General features: G+C 43.8%; 1 protein-coding gene across 1 annotated transcript in view; it reads right to left on the bottom strand.

The window, feature by feature from the left end:
• The window catches only part of LOC105686089 (protein slit), a 215060-nt gene extending 203556 nt beyond the window's left edge, over positions 1 to 11504 (bottom strand). The window contains exon 1 of the mRNA XM_012400693.3: positions 11056 to 11504. The gene's annotated coding sequence lies outside the window, so the exon portion shown is untranslated. The remainder of the gene's footprint in view (positions 1 to 11055) is intronic.
• Between the last annotated feature and the right edge of the window lie 1158 nt (positions 11505 to 12662).

Raw genomic sequence — 12662 nt, forward strand, 5'->3', positions numbered from 1 at the left:
AATGGAATAACTGTAATAAAATCACAACTGCCATCAAATTTCTATATATATAAATCCAGTGAAACACTTCAAACCGGATTGAAAAATAGCCTCTCTTCATTGCCAGTCATAAATCTCCCGCCTTGCTCGCGCACGTACAGCGGTATATGGGGTAATGCGTTAAAATTTTCGAAACGCGAGTGGCAAAATTTCAAAATTCACGATACAAAACCCCAGCCGTGGACATCGCGTGCACGGGGACGAGTATCATTGTTGGAAAAACAGGTCCTTTCCATTATCATTTTCGGACCCCACAGGCTATTATCTCTACGTTATATACCTACGCGAAGCGAGGAAGGAAAGAGCAGAGGTCCATTTCGGCGAATCGCGTCATTGCCAGTTTTTTTTTTTTTCTTTTTTTTTTTCATTCCATTTTTTGTTCGCTTTCTCTCCGTTCTCATTGGTCACACGGATGTGTAAAGGATAAGTGCGGGCGCACTCAGGGGTCCGTTTGTCTCGCAACGAGGAGCAGAAAAGAGAGCTTCGCATGATCGTGGCGACGACGTCTAGACCGATTAGCGTTAGAATGGTAAAACGAACGCGAAGCGAACGTCGTCTATGCGAACGGAAGTACCGGAAGTAGCCGGACAGCGATATATGAGATAACAACTATAGTCACTGCGTCGCGGCTGCGATATCGGCGTATATTATACTTTACTGCGAGAGCCGTTGCAGCGTCGCGCGACTCACGAATCTGGATCAAGACAAATAGAATTCGGAAGAACTTTTTCCCGTAGGTCTGGAGATTTAATAGCTGCTGCCGTCATGAAGAGGGATAGAAACCGACGCGGAAGAGATGAGAGACGAATAAGGAGAAGCTCCGAACTGCCGTGGGGCGCCCCCGGGAAGAAGCCATCGAAGGGTCGACCGGAGTACGAAAAAATGAGAGAAAAAAAATTGATGTCACCCATGCTAAGCTACGGTACATTAGGGGAAATAAATTGTCGAGCTGTGAATTCAGCAGCCCGATGGAATCTGATTTTGGAAACAAATAGCTCGGAATTTTTCAGGGACAGGTATACCTCATCGGGCACGTGCGATTGAGATATAGATACTCATACGTATTCTTGAAGATCATCGTACGAAAAAAGAATTCGCATTTTCCTCTACTATTTATGGAAGAAATGATCCAAATTTCTCCCGTTCTGAAAAGTTTATGACTAATCGAAACTCAAAACGCGAGATGGAACGGGATGAGCGTCATTTGGGAAAGTTTCCTGCGATCGATTTTTGGGCCAAAAATTAAGTATTTTTGAAATCGATCATATGACACTCTTTTGATGTATTTTGACCTCAGGAATCCGATTCTGGAAGAAAAATGGATCTATCTCGAAAATTGACCGAGTTATCGCCAATTTTCAGCTTTTTGGGGTCAAAAATAAAAAATTGATTTTTTTGTCTATATTAATGTAATTTGAGCTCAGGAATCCGAATCCGAAAGAAAAATTGATCTATCTGCGAAAATGACCGAGTTATTCCCATTTTTTCGCGATTTTTGGCATAAATTTGAGGATATCTCGAAGGAAAAAAATCGTAGCTCAATTTGGACAACGGATTCGTGTTCCTGAGGTCAAAATACATAAGAAAAGTGCCATACGATCAATTTTGAAAAATAAAAATTTTTGGCCAAAATTTGAGATTTTTCCAAGGGGTACCCCTTACGATTTTTTCAAATTTTGGAAAAAATTTTTCATTTTTTAAAATTGACCATATGGCACTTTTCTTATGTATTTTGACCTCAGGAACACGAATCCGTTGTCCAAATTGAGCTACGATTTTTTCCCTTCGAGATATCCTCAAATTTGTACCAAAAAATGCGAAAAAATAAGGATAACTCGGTCAATTTTATAGATAGTCCAATTTTTCTTTCGGATTCGGATTCCTGAGCTCAAATTACATTGAGATAGACTAAAAAATGAATTTTTTATTTTCGACCCCAAAAAGCTGAAAATTGACGATAACTCGGTCAATTTTAGAGATAGATCAATTTTTCTTCCAGAATCGGATTCCTGAGATCAAAATACGTTAGAAAAGTGTCATATCATCGATTTCAAAAATACTTAATTTTTGGCCCAAAAATCGAAAGAATCCAAAGGGGATGAAAAATCAACATTTTTTTTTATTCGGGGTTATATTCTGTTCCCATGAATTTAGATCTCATAAATCCGACTTCGCAAATTAGATTGATGTATCTATAAAAAAGATTGAGATATTTCGATGGGAAAAACACGTAAGTTGTTTAAAAAAAAAATCACGGGACAAAAATTTAAACGACGAATGAAATCAATAGCGGTGCGCGTGTAATGCTAGTCGAAGTAAAACGAGGGAATTTCAACGCGTCCCTCATAGTAAAGTTTGTCACAGATCTCGTTTCATCCATCACATGTTGCCACCATCCTTCTTCGTTTTTTTTTTCTATAATTCTTTCTTTTTCTATTCTGGTTTTTTCCGAACGACTTTAATAAAGTCATCCACCTGTGACGCGCTAATGATAAATCTATAACGTACTTCTTACATCTCCTGCACAATTCAGACGGTGTAGTATATCTGAACGCGGTCTTTCAGCTCGAGTCCAAGACTTATTGCGACTTCTTATTCTCGTTCCCGCGACTCTCGTTTTTGCGTTCTTTTACACCACCTTTCTCTCGTTTCGTCGTCGCCCTGTACCGTTCACCCCGCGCCGAGGGAATCCCTCGGGGACCGAGCGAACGGCAGACGGAAGAAGATCTTCCAGTTTCCGAGAAACAATCCCAGGAGACAATCACAGATCTTACACAACGCGCTCAGCCAGGTGCTGTCTCGCAAGGAGGTCGTCGTCTCCATGTAAGTAATCAAAGGAGCAAAAGGATGTAGTCGGCGAACACCGTTCCTGCGAAACTCCGCGTGGATAAATGGCGCAAACGAAAAAAAAAGAACAAGCACCACCGATTGTCATTGTCACACGTGATTGAACGCGAATCGCTGTACGTGCGAGAACTCTGAGAATAAAAAATGAAAAGTCATCCGAAAACAATCCTTTTTTTTTTTTTTTTGTCGAAGAAATGGTGTCCAAGAGGGGTGATCTTCAAATTTCGTTACGAGTTCATCGATGATAATTGGGTTAACGGTTGTCCGTAGCGAATTTCATCCAGAGTTTTCTTTTTTCCCGTTTCTATTTCCGTACCGTCCTCTTGATTTCTATTCCGACGAGTATTTCAAAATCTAAAAAAATCCGAACTCGTCTTACGCAAGAATTCGAGATGCCGTCACAGATATAAGTTGCAGCTGGGCACCTGGTTCGTTTTACATAAACGATCATGTTTTTACCCAATGGATTCTTTTTCCAGGTGTGTTGTTTTTAGGTAAAATACTATATACGGCATCAAACGCACACGCTTACGTTACCCTGCACCCATAGGTGTAAGGAAACTACACGTTCTTCACGATATCTTGTTATACGAGTCGAATAAGCGGACGGCGATGGCTTTAATCTCTGACTTATCGCCGAGCTTATAGCGAGACCCGATACCGATAACCATAGTATGCAGAGTCTTCTCTCTCCGCTGACTTATGAATCAGAATCGAAGGTAGGCAACGACCGCCCCCCGTTCCCGGCTGTTCCGCGTGTAACGTGGAAATATCCGAACACCGTTCGAACATTTTGGAAATCCGATTGTTCGACCGATTTCTTGTATCATCGGGAGGCCATTCCCAGAGTTTCGAAGTCATTTTGAGGACAAACAACGTTTTTTACGTTCGATTCACGAGCCTGTAACGGAAGTGTATCGCCCAGTCGTAGAGTATGCGACCCGTCGTCAGTACACGCGACAGAAATGCTGAAAATTGGAGCGTTACGATAGCCGGAGGGTGCAGAAAATACCGTCGAAGCGATCGGGAGAGCTCTCCCACAGGAGTAAACAACGAGGATCGGAGAAAGGTCTTCTCGGACGACGACACGCCGTACGGAGTACGTCGTCGTACGTCGTAGGGTCGTACGCGATACATACACCACCCGTCGTGTGTCCGCGAGTCGTCCGAGTTCCGTCCGCGCGTTGGTATATATACGGGATCGAGGATCGAGGGATCGAGGGATCGAGGGATCGAGGGATCCGGTGCCCCGTCGGCGAGGCACGTACGCGGCTATGCAGGGACATGTTTTTCTGGCTGATAGCGATCGGGCACGAGTCCGCCCGACGTTCTTTATTCCGTTCAGGGACCGCGGGCCCCCGATATACACCGTGCTCCTATATACCCACGACCACATGTGGTATATAAAAGAAAAATGGCGACTCTCCACTGAATTATGATAAATGCACCGCTTGTGCTGTCGCGATTTTATCGCTCAACTCTTTCTCTCCACTTTTCTTTCCCTTCTCTTTGTGAGACGACGCTACTTTTTTTTTTCTCCTTATTTTATTCTCGCGGCTCTCCTTTTTTTTCTCATCGTCATCTCCTCACATTCATTTTCGACGCATGCCCGACGATGTTCTCGCCAAATAATCTGCTATAGGTATAGAGCGCGGTTTGTGTACCGCACACAGGTATACGTGTTCGGAAGTGGGAGCTCCTCGGCCGTCCTCCTTCTCCTTTCCTATTTTCGCATTTCGTTCTTCGATTTCTTTTATTTTCTCATTCTACTCCTGCGGGCGCTCGCCTCCTCGCCCCTCCTCGTCTTCTCGTCAAACCGCGGGCGTTGCAGCTGGGTATATAGATGAGACGGTATCCTGGCGCGAGTTGTGCATCGATGCAGCGAAAAATAGAGTTTGCGAAATTGCCGTTCCTACCCGCAACGATGGCGCGGCGACGGGCTTGCGGAATATCTGCGGGATCGCAAAGTCTTATATTCCTGACCAAACGAACCGATCCTGCCTTGAATCTGGAGCGCTGATTTTCCAGAAAATATCAAACGAAATACATATATATGTATATGGATAGACGTATCCTCTTACACACATACTTCGCCGCTCGTGCACCGCAGGTTACATGCTTTTAAATCTGGGTCACGGTCCCACAGCTCGACCGAAAATCAAAGACGATAAAATTTCATAAATTTCGATAAGGTGTTCGCTTCGACGGATACTAAGGTAGATAGGAGGAGCGAGTTACATCTGCTGCGTTCGACGGACGTATAATCCACGGTATAATAAGAAACCTTTTTGAGCAATCGAACTCGATGCGGCAGCAACGGCAGCAATACCGACGGTAACAGGCACGTCGTTACCGTACCGGTATTTAATATCTTGTTCTTGGAATAAGTTGTTCCGTCCGATAACGCGCATGAGAATTCTGTAACGTGGTGGGGTGTACCTGTGTGTATGTGATACCCCGTGCAACGTTACACACGGCATTTTAGTGAAAGAAGTTTAATTCGAAAAGGCTGAAAGAAATGTACGCGGTTGTTGAATTATTCATGCAATTCGTCCGGCACAAAGGTCTTAAATTTCAATTTATGAAACGGTTAGGTATTCCAACGTCCACGTGGAGTGACGTCGTGCGTACGATATTTCCATATTTCTCCATCCGTCGAATCGATGCCACTGCAGCGGGGTGTTCGCCGTTCGTCTTCTACACCGAATCGAATCGATCCTACATACAAGTCCGATATCCAATTCCACCTGTTCACGGATACTCGCCGAAGTAAGGTACTACCGCGGCCTTACCTTCCCACATAAACCATACCCGGCCATAAAATTCACTCCCCGTCCGCGTCGCGCCTCCTACTTCCCCAGGGGTGCGCGTAATGTTCCTTATATAGCGGGGAAAGGGCGGCAGAGAAATAACCGGGAGGAAGAGAGAGGGTGGGAGGGGGGGGGGGGGGGGGGGGGAAATATATATACTCCCTCTTCGCTCCCTTTTTTTTATACCATCCCGGGTCTGCTGCGGGGGTAGTTTTCTTCGCATACCTCGAGGGTACCCGCGCGTCCCCGGTCCCGATCCCGATCTCCGTCTCCCTCCCTTTTTCGCCCACCGTCGACCCCGCGCGCGTCGTATCCCTCCAGGGGTGAAAATACACCGACGACTACTGGGACGTAGTTCCTAATTGTTTTATCTTGTACCCGTTTTCGGCGGAGGCGTAGACGTTATTATTCGAGCGCGTTTCAAAGTCCGCGACGCAAACGGCAAAGAAGCAATTTTCAATTTACATAACTTTTCGGTATTATTAACGTTCTTTTCTGTATTTAAATAATACATCAGCGGCGGTTAGGCTCTTGTAAAACATTTATTGCCCCTGCATCCCGAGCCGCTCATCCGCCGGGGAGAGACCGAGCCTTTTTGTCTCCTCGCTGTACCTATATATATAATATATTTATACTCACATTTTGCAGCGAGGTTTTTAACTAAGTGCTCCTACTTATTTCTTCGCAGTTAAAGACAAAAAAACAAAAAAAAGGAGAGAAAGAAAAGAAGAGGAGTACGTATATATTCGCCAGCTATAGAGCGGGATGAAAGGTAAAATTTAGAAGGTAGAACGGGGGGGGGGGTAGGTTTGCGTATAGTATAACAATTGGCAGCGGCGACGCCGAGCGAAGAGATTCTTGTAATAACTAATAACCAAGTTTTAAGAATCTTCGAGGAGAAAATTTTGTGAAAGATTTTCTAACGATGAAGTGAAAAAAACTTTGACCGACTTACTTTCCTCGCTGTGTATATGCTTCTTCTGTAGTTTTTTTCTCTTTTTTTCATTCCTTCTTTTTTCTCCTAAATCCAACAAAAGAGTGATTTTCAGATTTTCTTTGAAGATAAGCAACTCTGTCTGTGAAATACGAGCCATAAATCAAACTACCCTCGCGGGGTTACTTTCTCCAGGATTACACCCACACACCTGCACGTGAGTAACTTGGTATACGTGATACCCGAAATCTATGTACGTTCGTAAGTGCATTAAAAACTCGAATGTATGAGAAATAGATACGTACGCGCGTGTATCTCGTACACACTTCGGTCTCGATCGGAATATCCCGGGCGATCATTTGTCAAAAAATTACCAATATTATATACGAACTCTAGAAATTTAAAATTCAAATAACCCTCGTCGCCGTAAACGCTTCAAAATAAGTCACTACCAATTCTTAAGGAATTTTATGGGAAATAACTCGCACCCCAAAGAACTTCTCTATACGGATGTCGAGAAATATGGGACAAAAATCGTTTACTACCGTCGTTTATGTGTGTGCCTCTCTCTCTCTCTCCCCCCCCCCCTGAATACGTTTTTAAATAAACAAAATACCACGAACTTCTCCATTCCGCTCGGGAAAATGAGAATTGATAAACGAATAAGAGAGAAAAACAAAAAGAAGAAATTGCACCCATAATCGTTGGAAATAAATTTTTTTACGAATGACCTCCTACCGCGCGAGAGTTGATCTTCGGTTCGTTTTTGTCGTGCGATTACGCGAATAATCTCCTTGCAGATTCTTAAAAGCGTATTATATTACACCCAGTTGTACCGCATCAGCAGCTGAGATCCGAAATTTTTGCCGAGGAAAGACGGAGGGGTAAGAAGGTGGATTATAACGACGCCCAAAATGACACTCGCTGGTAATTTCCCTGAGGTAAACGTTGCCCAACCATTAATTAACCAAGTGGGTAGTCCGTACCGTGATTACACGTATACCTATATACCCGTACGTTACGAACTCACACTCGGAGATAGTTGCTTCCAAGTAAAGGGATATAATAAGGTGAGATGATAGCGATATACATACGTAATCAAACACATCACGCTCCAGCTGTACCAAGAATTCTGCTGGATCAATTTCGGGCTATATCTATCTTAATTACTCCGGTCAAGAATTTTAAGTAGCCGCGTGCGGCGTGTGCAGGGTGATACGACGAGGTAAAAACAAAATCATAAAATACGCCCAGCGAACGAAAGTAAAATACCAATTTCCATTCGCGATTCGAAAGTTTATTTAACGCGCTTCGAATATTCCTCGTAAACAAAAGCGCACTTTAAAACTCATCGGGTTGTTAACGATGGAAAATATAATTCGTCCGCTCAGTTAGAAGTCGGATAATATTATACGTTATTTACGTCGCGTAGGTATAATAAAACGTTGCATAGCGGGGCATCATTTTGTGTTTAGGATCATATAATGCACTCTAAAGTTTAAAGAGGTGGTATATATATAATCTAGCCCTATGGATAGTACACATCCTCATTTAAATGAGATAAATCTTGTTAGGAGTAATTTTTGGGCGGCGGGTGAGTTGCTCGGTCGAGAGTTGAGACAAAACTACGACACGCACACGTATAGGTACGGCGTCGTCGAGCTCGCGTGCAATTGGAGGAAGAGAGCGAAGATAAAAAAAAAAAAACAATTCTTCAACGATCCTAACGCACCGCCGTACGTCGTCCAGCTTGTATAGTCGTCAGCTGCGGGAACCGCAGCCAGATGTGACCAGAAACGGAACGAACGATTTTGACCCCGCAGGATACGATACGGTTCTGCCACAAAATGCAACCGTCGTCGCCGCCGCATAATCTAAACCGCCCAAAGTCCGTGGGCACCTATACGCGTAGATGCGTGCGAACGCGTGTTAAACGCCCGTTGTATCTTGTGTGTACGTCTGTATAGGAAGCGAAAGACGCGGAGATAAACACGCTCGTTATTAACTTATTTACTTCGTCAAAATGGCCCCTCCGAAAACGTAATCAGTAATCACTGCGGACGGTTTTACTCGTGTTCCACTCACACTCACGTAGGTACGATGTATAATTTCAAGCCGGATTAAAGATGGCTGTATATACAGAGGAGTTTCGAGGGCCATTTTACTTTCATGCGGTTTCGCGTCCCTTGCGTCCATAAAAAAAAAAAAAAAAAAAAAAAAAAAAAAAAAAATAAACAACAACCCTCTCGAAAATACAATAATCAGATGGTGGAAGTAGTGTGTGACTCTTAACGCGTGACGTAATACACCGCTCGTGCGTGTGTACGCCATGTCATATGCACGTGTGTAATAATAACGAAGACGGGATATTCGCGACGGCGAAGCGAATGAGCGCGAGCGAACCGAACGGGAGAGTTTGGATCGGATCTCGGGTTGCCCGACCGTTTTCAGATCACGCACGCACCGCGATCGCGAGGAGAAGCTGAAGCAGGTTCCGTGCCGAAGCCGGAATCCGCAAACTCTTTTCCCCTCCCTATATATTTAGTGGTCGTGTACGCTGGATGAAGTTTCGCTGTTCTTATTGGACTCGCGAGAGCATTTTGCAACGTCCCACCCGCCACGTCCAGTCGGTGGGTTTCAATGGTACACCCATACGCCGTTATTACGTACGTATGCACGGTGCATGGGTGCAGGTTGTAGTATATTCGAACGCGTATACGCGTGGATTATTACGAAGAGTGCAAATGGCACTCACTCGATAATATTAGCAGACTGCAGCGTATACGGTATAATTAGAAGCGTGTGCTGCTGTGACGCGAAGTTGCGAATGGAGTACGTGTGTGTGATGTAGGCGAGAATTCGCGTTCACAAAACGCTAAATTTACGACAATGAGCGTTAATAAGTTCGCGGGGTGGCCGGGTGCACGCACCGAGTGGTGGAACGACGTTCAATATACGTGCAACGAGATGCGGCCTGCGACGACGTTAAAATAAAACGATCAGGATCGTTCGGGAATCGAAAAGTCGTATTAACGACTCTGTATAGGCCCGTCGTAAACCGGAGCTACGGAGACTTGATCCTCGAGATTTCTTGTTCCCTTCGACCATTCCCTCTTTTCTCTTCACCGCTTCGTACCGCACCTCCCGGCCTCCCGCTCTTCCCCGGTCTCTGTCACGAATTCCTTTTTACTTTTCTCTTGTTTCATTATTCTACCTCGGCGCTCCTATCCGTTCCCCGATCCCCCTCGATCCGCTTTTTTTCTGTTTTCTTATCTCTTTTCCCTTATTTCACCGCGTGCAACTCTCGCAACCTGGTTTATACGAGGAACGAAAAAACGACGAAACGAAAAGGAGGATGGTCCTTGCGGAGGAGATGCCGATGAATGGACCGAACTGCAGCTTATTGAACGGGAATAATGAATGGTCCCGAAAATGCGCGGGTCGTGCGAATTACGCTCCGGGAGAGACGCGAATCGCCTTTAAATTTCTCATACATTTATGATAAGGGGGAGATTTTCCCCGATACTTCCTCGGTAGTTTTTTCAGTCAGAATTATCATAAGTCTCAATTATGATCGCGCGAGTTGTACGTAACACGCGAGATTTCCATCTATAACAATGAGCAATTAATACCAATAACTTAGGGAACTGTATTACCATTACTATTATTTAAATATCGCGGTAGAAACCGAAGTGGTAAATGTCCCGAGTCGCGGGTCCCACGACCGCACAGCTTTGCCGGCGCTCTACTCTGGTTTTGCATTCTTATCACCGAATTTACATAGATTAAACGTCGGTACTCCCAAAGACTTTTGGGGGTAACTGCTCACCGATATCGGTGTCCACGACCGGCGAAGTAGTCACGAAACTAGATGCAATTAGCGATTTAGTTTTCAACGAATTTATAACCCAAATCACCCCGCGGGTAAAAAATATTTCAACGCTTTTATCCCAACGCATCTGTACCTGCGATGTACTGATATTGAAACACCCGCGCGTATAAGAGCGCCGATCGCTTTTTCTTTCGCTCGCAGAACGAACCAAGTTTAATACGTCCGTTTGTAGGTGGACGACGCGAGGGTGAAGAAGGGGGATGAAAAAGTTTCGAAAAACTTCAACCATTGAGAAAGTATAATAATTCCACTTATGGGAGATTCGGATATATGAGTAATACGACGTAAATTTGCGGCAGAGTATTTGAATGTAAAAGTTATCGAAAAGTTCTCGAACTCGTCGAGCGAGCGCGTGGCTCTCGTATCGCTCCGAGTGGAACGTATCGAATTCAAAGATTCAAATTCTCTACGAGTTGGAAAGAGGTAAAGCTTCGTGGAACAATCGTTGTCACATAGAGGAGATATCGAATGAATGATCCAATGAACAAATAAATAAGTTAACGAATGATAGACCGTAAGGGATATCGACTTACCATTCGTTCGGAAACGTCTTGCGAGCCGGAGTTTTGATGTTGTTAACGAAGTCAGACGAGGAAACGGAATACCAAAATCAAAAAATTTTGACGAAAGAAAAAATTTATAAACAAATATATAATAACCAAACGATTAAACAGTCAAAATTCCGCGCGCACTGACAAAAAACACAATCACAACAAAAAGCACATAACCAGCACTATTGAAGTATCAATTATATTATAGACGCAGATGAATCGTACGGGACTTACACTGCTTAATTAATTAAATTTTTATTTTTTTTATTTTTTCGATCAAAATCTTCTGTACTTCTTTTTGATTTTCAACTGTGAAATTCAACTCGGAGGATCATGCCTAATACGTCGTAACATATCAATCACTGTGGGCCGCACAAAGTTGATTTCTACAGCCAATGGGCTAAAGCAAGTGCGACCGAACTGTTCGGAGACTCGCGCTCAACTGCTAGGTAGCTCGTGGCACCAAAGACCACGACCAATCAGAATACGAGATTGCGCGGCGGTCTACCCGGACTCTTCTCCGTCGACGTTCCCTCTGGAGGAGCCACCGTACGCTACGCACCCCTACTGGGAAGGGTTGCCGATCCACGGACCGAGTCGAAAGAATTTTTCACTCTCAAATTCCGAAGACTTTCTTCCCCGAGGCACTCGGTTCTTTCAACCTTCGGCATCGGGGAAAAAAGTTGTAACGATTGCTCCAAAAATTGAAAGTTCGGTCTTCACCGAGCTAGCGAGTTTTATTTGGATCGAACAAATTATCGCCAACCAATTTTCGTTCGTCGTTTGAGTGTGAAGGCATTCGATTAGGAATTCTAGTTTCTTCCTCATTTGGAGACTGACAGATTTTCGGTTTAACGTTATTTTGAAAACGGACCACATTCGATTTTCATATTACTTTTTTTCTTTTCCCATGGGATTCGACCTGCGGCCTATGGAACTGCTGAATTTTGAATCCCATCGGTTTCGTACTGATCGAGTTATCGGAATAACATTTTTTCTAAGGCTTTGATCTAATTTGAATCTCATCAGATTTCGGAGCGAGCGTCGTCCGTTCGGCAACTCTTATGTGGATCGATAGAAAAGAAATTTTTGAAAGGATACAAATTTACTGAAATTCATAAAACGTACAGCGAAATTTTCTCCCTCACTGATCATACAAATGTAGTCGGATATTTTCAACGTTTGATTTTCCCGAACATCGAATCCAATTCGACGACCCAAAATGCCAAAAATTATACAAGGTTGTCATTGTTTTTCAACGGATCAACGTCGATCACGGTGGATTTCGCATGAATTCATTCGTAGCGTTCGTGGTGATAAAATAGCTGGGTATACTATTTGGAAAAAACGCCTGTATTCAAAGAAAGAACAAAAAATTTAACCAATCCCGCCAGCAATACACGAATCAATCCAACGGAGCTCCTCCTAGCGATCGAACGAATTATTTTGTTGAAATTAAGTTGAAACTCTTCACTCTCTCTCAATTTTTCTTTATTCATGTTTTATTTTCCATTTTTCGTTACTGTCCGGTCAATCCGACAATGCGCCGAAAGTTTATAATTGCTGAGGGTATTCGCGATCAACCGGAC

The sequence above is a fragment of the Athalia rosae genome, chromosome 1, assembly GCF_917208135.1.
Source record: "Athalia rosae chromosome 1, iyAthRosa1.1, whole genome shotgun sequence".
NCBI lineage: Eukaryota > Metazoa > Arthropoda > Insecta > Hymenoptera > Athaliidae > Athalia > Athalia rosae.